Genomic DNA, 9,114 nt, shown 5'->3' on the forward strand with positions numbered 1-9,114 from the left:
ATAACAGATATATCCTAAAATGACTTTGTCGGGTAGAGACTCTGACTCAAATCTCAAAAGGACTGACAGTGACAGCACCAAATGGCAGGCATCGCAAACACCAGGAATCTCCAACTTCAATTGCCCCACCTCACTAAACGCTACCCCATCACTCCTTTCAATGGTGCCTTGTTCCTAAGTGCAAAGCACGAAACAGATCTTGACCCAAATTGCATGACATGGAGCACCTGCTCCCTCTGGTCAGAAGAAAAAACAAACAAATATCACCAGTCCACTACAGATTACCTTCACTGATTCAACAGTACTTAACTCCTTTTCCACCTACCCTGAAACCACAAATGGATCCACCAAAAGGCAAAGGTCCAGTTTCTCCAAGACAATTTTTTATCATGTCCAACGATGCAAAGCGTTGGTTCCAATCTCTTCACCACACCTTACACCTCACTTATTAATTCGCACTCATTCACTTCCATTTCTCCTCCAGAACTCAGTCTGGATCATGGCTCACTCTGTTGGCGCTTGACACCAGTCTTCTTCGACACCCCATCTACATTTTTATCACTATCTTCCTCAGATTCAAATCCAACCTCCTCTTCCTCTATTTCCACCTCCATTCCTCCACAGGAATCCATGTTTCTGTGTCCCTGTCCCAATATTCCTGTTCTTGTTCCATGATTCCTCTTCAGAGCCATATGGCTGCTGCAAAACATCGGCTTCTCACTAGGTTCACTTCAACATTAACTTAACGGGCCTCCCAAGTGGCGCAGTGGTCTAAGGCACTGCATTGCAGTGTTAGCTGTTCCACTAGAGATTCTGGGTTTGAGTCCAGGCTCTGTCACAGCCGGCTGCGACCGGGAGACCCATGGGGCTGTACACAATTGGCCCAGCATCGACCAGGTTAGGGGAGGGTTTGGCTGGCAGGGATGTCCTTGTCCCATCGAGCACTAGCAACTCCTGTGCATGCTGACACTGTCGCCAGGTGCACAGTGTTTCCTCCGACACATTGGTGCAGCTGGCTTCCGGGTTAAGTGGGCATTGTGTCAAGAAGCAGTGCAGCTTGGTTGGGTTGTGTTTAGGAGGTTGCATGGCTCTTGACCTTTGCCTCTCCCGAGTCTGTACAATAGTTGCAGCAATGAGACAAGACTGTAACTACCAATTGGATGTCATGAAATTGGGGAGAAAAAGGGGTAAAGAAATAAAAACATTAATTTAACAAACCGACCCTCTTTGGGTTCCCCTGTCCAGAAAAAGAAATCAACTCCTCCACCTGTGCGAACTATGGGTGTCACACTGCCACATCAAAAGTTTTTGTTCAATCTGTGGTTGCTTATTCACATACACGTTATTTATTGTTGTTAATTGTGTGTTATAAATCATAAGTGATTATGTACATAGATTGCAGATGTTAACGCAAGTGCAGCAAAATGCTTGTGTTTCTAGCTCCAACAGTCCAGTAATACAAAACAATACACACATTATCCAAAAAGTTAAAAAAAAGAAATGAACAAAGATCACAACGAGCGATGTCAGAGTCTAGAATATAAATGTATCAAAGGCGGCTGGTGGGAGGAGCTATTGTAGGATGGGCTCGTTGTAATGCCTGTAATATCAATAATGGAACAGAGTCAAACGTGTGTTCGATACCATTCCATTGATTCCATTCCATCCATTACAATGAGCCCGTTCTCCTATAGCTCCTCCCACCAGCCTCCTCATAACCTCCTGCCAAATATATGACCACATTAGAGACCTATATTTCCCGCAGATCATACAGACCCCCAAAGAATTTGAAAACAAATCAAACATTGATATAATTCCCATATCTATTAGGTGAAATACCACAGTGTGCCATCACAGCAGCAAGATTTGTGGCCCGTTGCCATGAGAAAAAATTAACCAGTGGAGCACAAACAACATTGGAAATACAACCTATATTTATTTATGTTTATTTATTTTCTCTTTCAAACTTCAGCCTATGGCGGCCTCTCTCAGTAGCAAGCCTATGCTCACCGAGTCTGTACATAGTCAAGGATTTTCTTAATTTGGGGTTAGTCACAGTGCTCAGGTATTCTGCCACTGTGTACTCTCTTTGTTTAGGGCCAGATGGCATTCCAATTTGCTCAATTTTTTGGTTGATTCTTTCCAATGTGTCAAATAGTTTTGCTTTCTCATAATTTGGTTGGGTCTAATTTGGGGATCTATGGGCTCTGTGTTTGTGAACGGAGACGCAGAACCAGCTGGCTGAGGGGACTCTTCTCTAGGTTCATCTCTCTGTAGGTGAGGGCTTTGTGGTGGAGTGTGTGGGCAACACTTCATTTTAGGTGGTTGTAGAATTGAACATCTCTTTTCTGGATTTTGGTATAGTCCTAGTTCTGCTCTGCCTGCATTGTTTGGAGTCTTTCTTTCTTTCCCGCAGACCTGCTGTTTCGACCTATACATGCATGGCTATGAAAATCCAACTGACATTGACACTTAAGCAATGTTCCTTCTAAGCTGTGCATGTGCACTGGCGCGCAGTAGTCCTTCTGCTCAGCTCCCCGGGACTGCTGCCTGCTGCACAGAGCACAGAAGAATTATCAGCCCAGGGAGAGAAGCATGCAGTGGCGATTTTAGCATGTAAATCCTGGTAGGGCAAAAAAAACAAAAAATGCAAGCAAAGCCACAACACAACACTAAACAATACTTGAATTGCACTATAACTGTGACAAACGGTTCCCACAAACTGTTAGGACCTACATCAAGCTGTCCCAACAGCAGAGCTTTCTTTTCAGCACCATGGAGTGAATCCTTACCAGCAACACACCTGGCTATCAGCGGAGCCTTGTCTGGCAGCAAAACAGTTAATTCAGCCTCATTTACTGCCTTTTAAAAAGCATAGCTGATATGGCTGACTTGTTTAAACAAATGTGGTTTTTATTGACAATTGAGATGTACAAACTCTGGCATAAAAGGACAACGAGCAAATCACTTTGATTAAGATATTAATGAGCAAGTTAGGAAGGACGTAGTCAATATAACTATTTGTTCAGCACTTTTGAAATGTACAGTGACAGAATGCAGAACATGGGCCATTCTTACAGTATTCTCCCTGTATACTGAGTCAAAACTGTAAGATAAATTAAGGGGCCATACAATAAGCAGACAATGAAAGCTCTTACAATATTCAATGATTACATTTATCTAAAACAGGCTATAGGCTACATGTGCACCACCAAGTCAGAACAGTAGGCTAAGTTATGAGGGGGAAAGGGACCAAATTATTAGGATGAGGCACATGGGCTACTAACAGCTTACTACACAACATAAACTTAGTATTACCTTCTTAGCTACGGTATACATACAGTGCCTTGCGAAAGTATTTGGCCCCCTTGAACTTTGCTACCTTTTGCCACATTTCAGGCTTCAAACATAAAGATATAAAACTGTATTTTTTTGTGAAGAATCAACAACAAGTGGGACACAATCATGAAGTGGAACGACATTTATTGGATATTTAAAACTTTTTTAACAAATCAAAAACTGAAAAATTGGGCGTGCAAAATTATTCAGCCCCTTTACTTTCAGTGCAGCAAACTCTCTCCAGAATTTCAGTGAGGATCTCTGAATGATCCAATGTTGACCTAAATGACTAATGATGATAAATACAATCCACCTGTGTGTAATCAAGTCTCCGTATAAATGCACCTGCACTGTGATAGTCTCAGAGGTCCGTTAAAAGCGCAGAGAGCATCATGAAGAACAAGGAACACACCAGGCAGGTCCGAGATACTGTTGTGAAGAAGTTTAAAGCCGTATTTGGATACAAAAAGATTTCCCAAGCTTTAAACATCCCAAGGAGCACTGTGCAAGCGATAATATTGAAATGGAAGGAGTATCAGACCACTGCAAATCTACCAAGACCTGGCCATCCCTCTAAACTTTCAGCTCATACAAGGAGAAGACTGATCAGAGATGCAACCAAGAGGCCCATGATCACTCTGGATGAACTGCAGAGATCTACAGCTGAGGTGGGAGACTCTGTCCATAGGACAACAATCAGTCGTATATTGCACAAATCTGGCCTTTATGGAAGAGTGGCAAGAAGAAAGCCATTTCTTAAAGATATCCATAAAAAGTGTTGTTTAAAGTTTGCCACAAGCCACCTGGGAGACACACCAAACATGTGGAAGAAGGTGCTCTGGTCAGATGAAACCAAAATTGAACTTTTTGGCAACAATGCAAAATGTTATGTTTGGCGTAAAAGCAACACAGCTCATCAACCTGAACACACCATCCCCACTGTCAAACATGGTGGTGGCAGCATCATGGTTTGGGCCTGCTTTTCTTCAGCAGGGACAGGGAAGATGGTTCAAATTGATGGGAAGATGGATGGAGCCAAATACAGGACCATTCTGGAAGAAAACCTGATGGAGTCTGCAAAAGACCTGAGACTGGGACGGAGATTTGTCTTCTAACAAGACAATGATCCAAAACATAAAGCAAAATCTACAATGGAATGGTTCAAAAATAAACATATCCAGGTGTTAGAATGGCCAAGTCAAAGTCCAGACCTGAATCCAATCGAGAATCTGTGGAATTAACTGAAAACTGCTGTTCACAAATGCTCTCCATCCAACCTCACTGAGCTCGAACTGTTTTGCAAGGAGGAATGGGAAAAAATGTCAGTCTCTCGATGTGCAAAACTGATAGAGACATACCCCAAGCGACTTACAGCTGTAATCGCAGCAAAAGGTGGCGCTACAAAGTATTAACTTAAGGGGGCTGAATAATTTTGCACGCCCAATTTTTCAGTTTTTGATTTGTTAAAAAAGTTTGAAATATCCAATAAATGTCATTCCACTTCATGATTGTGTCCCACTTGTTGTTGATTCTTCACAAAAAAATACAGTTTTATATCTTTATGTTTGAAGCCTGAAATGTGGCAAAAGGTTGCAAAGTTCAAGGGGGCCAAATACTTTCGCAAGGCACTGTATCTACCTGGTATATTACATCATTTATGCAGCAGCATACAATACATTTTTGGACTCACTTCAAATCCAATCCAATCAAATCACATTTGAACAGGAAGATGGTGTGGCGATCCTTCTTGTGGGCAAATTTTGTCATGAAACTTTTTCATCAAAGTCTGGCATTCTTTGGATTTTTGGTGTTTTAAAAACAACTGGGAACTCTGGAAAAAACAAGGTTGAATCATGACATCAGTGTTCTTCAGGTTTGAGCTCTAGAAAGAGGCCTGGGCTCCCAGTTGTCTTCAACTCACTGAAGTCTGACATTTCCCCGATTCGAGTTTCCAGTTGTTATGAACGCGGATTGACAGTATGGCCAATGTATTCAAACTTTTCTGGCCCATGGTGTTGAATATTTATCCTTTTAAGCTTGAAAAAGAGACCCAAACCCAGACTTGGACCACACACCCACTTAAATGGGCTCCAGAGTGGCGCAGCGGTCTAAGGCTGCGCCACTCTATGTTAGAGGCGTCACTACAGACCCTGCTTCGATTCCAGGTTGAATCACAACCGGCTGTGATTGGGAGTCCCATAGGGCGGAGCACATTTGGCCTAGTGTTGTCCGGGTTAAGCCGTCTTTGTAAATAAGAATTTGTTCTTAACTGACTTGTGTAGTTAAATAAAGATAAAACAAAAAGGCTGAATAGCAAGCTAGTTTGCTTTGCAACGCTTGCAGTTAGCCACTGATTCCTCCCAAACCACTCATTGTTGAATTTGTGATTTCCAACATGTTGTTTAATGTTTATGGCCGATGACCACCGATACGGTTTATCTATAATTTCTCTTCATATGACAAGGATTGAAAAGGATTAGCCAGTAGATTGTTGACGTGATTCATGATGATGACTGCTTGTCTAGCTTGATAGGTAAGATTTTGAAAGTATGATGTCGACTTGATCAGTCCAAGCTATATAACGTGATTTGGCGTAATATTATGTGTGACCTTGAGCCTTCTTGGATGGGCGCTTCTAATGTAACTCAATGGCAGCACCCAAGGGGCTTGAATTTTCGAGCTCTCCCCGTAGATTTTGTAGATGAGCGACAGAACACTGAGCCAATCACGGCGCAACTAGAGAACATTACCAACACTACACTCCGTATTTTCCGCTGGCTACCCCACCACCACAGAAAGCACTGAGCTTGGCTGAAACACCTGCATTTTGGAGCTGCCTTATTCAGAAAAGCTCTGCCCCACCTGGCCTGAATGAGGGGTTGCCACTGATCAACGCAATATTAGCCACTTTCAATGCCACATACCGAAACAAAACGAACTATGCAAGCGATTTTGTTGTAGGCAGAACGCATCTGAGCTCGATTCGATTGCACAAGACTCAGCCTGTACTCTACACAGACCGTTGCCACATAACCAATCAGCGGTGCAGTAGGCCTATATGCAAATAGACCATTGCCATATATGGATCTATGCATTTACTTTGAACTTGGACTGTGTTTATAGCTGTGGTCGTGGGTAGATGCGCTTGTTTTGAGATCAAAGCAAGAGCTGCATGTAGCCACGTGTGCACATTTTGTTCATATCCGTTGCTAGTTAGTGAGTCATTAGCTCAGTTATAGAGAATTTACAGTCAGCAACAGGGGAGTGATTGCTTCCTGCAAGAGCACAAAACGTGTACATTTCTAGACATCTTTGAAAAGCAAGTCAGGAAAATAGTTTTTGTCATTGTCTTCAAATCAAATCAAATGTCATTAGTCACATGCAAAAGGTGTAGACTTTACACTGAAATACTTATCTAGCCGACAGTGCAGTTTTTTAAAAATTGGATAAGAATAAGAGATAAAAGCAACAAGTAATTAAAGAGGAGAAGTAAAAAATAACAACATATACAGAGGGCTGCTGGTACAGTGTCAAGGTGCTGGGCACCAGTTAGTTGAGGTAGTATGTACATATAGGTAGAGTTAATTAAAGTGACTATACCTAGATGACAACAGAGAGTGGCAGTGGTGTAGAGAGAGGGAGATGGGGCAATGTGAATAGTCTGGGTAGCCATTTGACGAGATGTTCAGGAGTCTTATGGTTTGGGGGTAGAAGCTGTTTAGAAGCCTCTTGGACCTAGACTTGGCGCTCAGGTACTGCTTGCCGTGTGGTAGCAGAGAGAACAGTCTATGACTAGGGTGGCTAGAGTCTTTCACAATTTTCAGGGCCTTCCTCTGACACCGCCTGGTATAGAGGTCCTGGATGGCAGGAAACTTGACCCCAGTGATGTACTGGGCTGTTTGCACTACCCTCTGTAGTGCCTTGCGGTCAGAGAACAAGCAGTTGCCATACCAGGCACTGCAGCTGTAGAACCTTTTGAGGATCTGAGGACCCATGCCAAATCTTTTCAGTCTCCTGAGGGGGAATAGGTTTTGTTGTGCCTGCTTCACGACTGTCATGGTAAAGGAGGTGCAGCTGTTTTTAGGCTTGGACAATTACTACCAGAGGTTTATCCGGGGTTTTGGGCAGGTGGCTGCTCCCATTACCTCACTGCTGAAGGGGGGACCGGTGCGTCTGCGGTGGTCGGCTGAGGCGGACAGAGCGTTTTGTCGCTTGAGGACTCTGTTTACCGAGGCTCCCCTGTTGGCCCCTCCGAATCCCTCTTTGGCATTCATGGTGGAGGTGGACGCATCCGAGGCTGGGATTGGAGCCGTGCTCTCACAGCGCTCGGGTGCGCCACTGAAGCTCTGCCCCTGGGCTTTCTTTTTGAGGAAGCTCAGCCCGGCGGAGCGAAACTATGACTTGGGGGACCGGGTGCTGCTGGCTGTTGTAAAAGCTCTAAAGGTGTGGAGACATTGGCTTGAGGGGGCTCAACACCCTTTCCTCATCTGGACTGACCGCTGTAATCTGGAGTACATCCGGGCGGCGAGGAGACTGAACCCTTGCCAGGCAAGGTGGGCTATGTTTTTCACCCTATTCAGATTTACAATATCGTATAGACCAGGTTCCCAGAACGCTAAGGCAGACTCACTGTCCCATCTGTATGATACAGAGGGGCGGTCCATTGATCCCACTCCCATACGTCCGGCCTCTTGTCTGGTGGCTCCGGTGGTGTGGGAAGTGGACACGGACATCGAGCGGGCATCTCGGTCACTCCACCTCAGTGTCCGGCTGGACGGAAGTACGTCCCGCTTGGTGTTCGAGACAGGTTGATTCGGTGGGCTCACACGTTACCTTCCTCTGGTCATCCGGGTATCAATTGGACGGTGCGAAGCCTTAGGGGGAAGTACTGGTGGTCCACTTTAGCTAAGGACGTGAGGGTTTATGTCTCCTCGTGTTCGGTGTGCGCTCAGTGCAAGGCTCCTAGGCACCTGCCCAGAGGGAAGTTGCAACCCCTCCCTGTTCCATAGCGGCCTTGGTCACACCTGTCGGTGGACTTCCTGACTGATCTTCCTCCGTTCCTGGGCATCATCACGATCCTGGTCGTTGTGGATCAGTTTTCTAAGTCCTGTCGTCTCCTCCCTTTGCCCGGTCTCCCTACGGAGGAGACACATAACAACTCCAGAATCTCCCTCAAGTGTTCAATTTGGTTGAGATTCGGTGACTGAGAGAGACACACACGCACGTGCGCGCGCACGTGTGCGCGCACACACACACACACACACACACACACACACACACACACACACACACACACACACACACACACACAGCCTTTAAAGCCCCTATGCTCCTTTGAGAGCCCTCTTTCAGTCACTGAGATCCTTACCTCTAGCCATGGTAGCCAAAATAATGGTCACCTGGGCATTTTTATACATGATGGGATGTTTTAATTGGTTAATTAAGTCGGGAACCACACCTGTGTGGAAGCACCTGCTTTCAATATACTTTGTATCCCTTATTTACTCAAGTGTTTCCTTTATTTGGGCAGTTACCTGGATATTAGATTGATATGTCAAAAAAATGTTTCAAATGTTTCTCGTGTGGGCTATGTTGCTAGCTATGTGATCGCATAGAAAGATGTGTGATCTTATTTCAGTGCGGTACTTGGCTTTGATTTTGACTATTTCTAACCTGAAACGATCAAAGTTTATACTGCTGGTAGAACATGAATGGGGGAACGGGATTTCAAAATAAATATTAAAACTGCTGTTTAAAGTTTTTATTAACAACGCA

The sequence above is a fragment of the Oncorhynchus mykiss genome, chromosome 7 (genome assembly GCF_013265735.2).
Source record: "Oncorhynchus mykiss isolate Arlee chromosome 7, USDA_OmykA_1.1, whole genome shotgun sequence".
NCBI classification, from domain to species: Eukaryota; Metazoa; Chordata; class Actinopteri; order Salmoniformes; family Salmonidae; genus Oncorhynchus; species Oncorhynchus mykiss.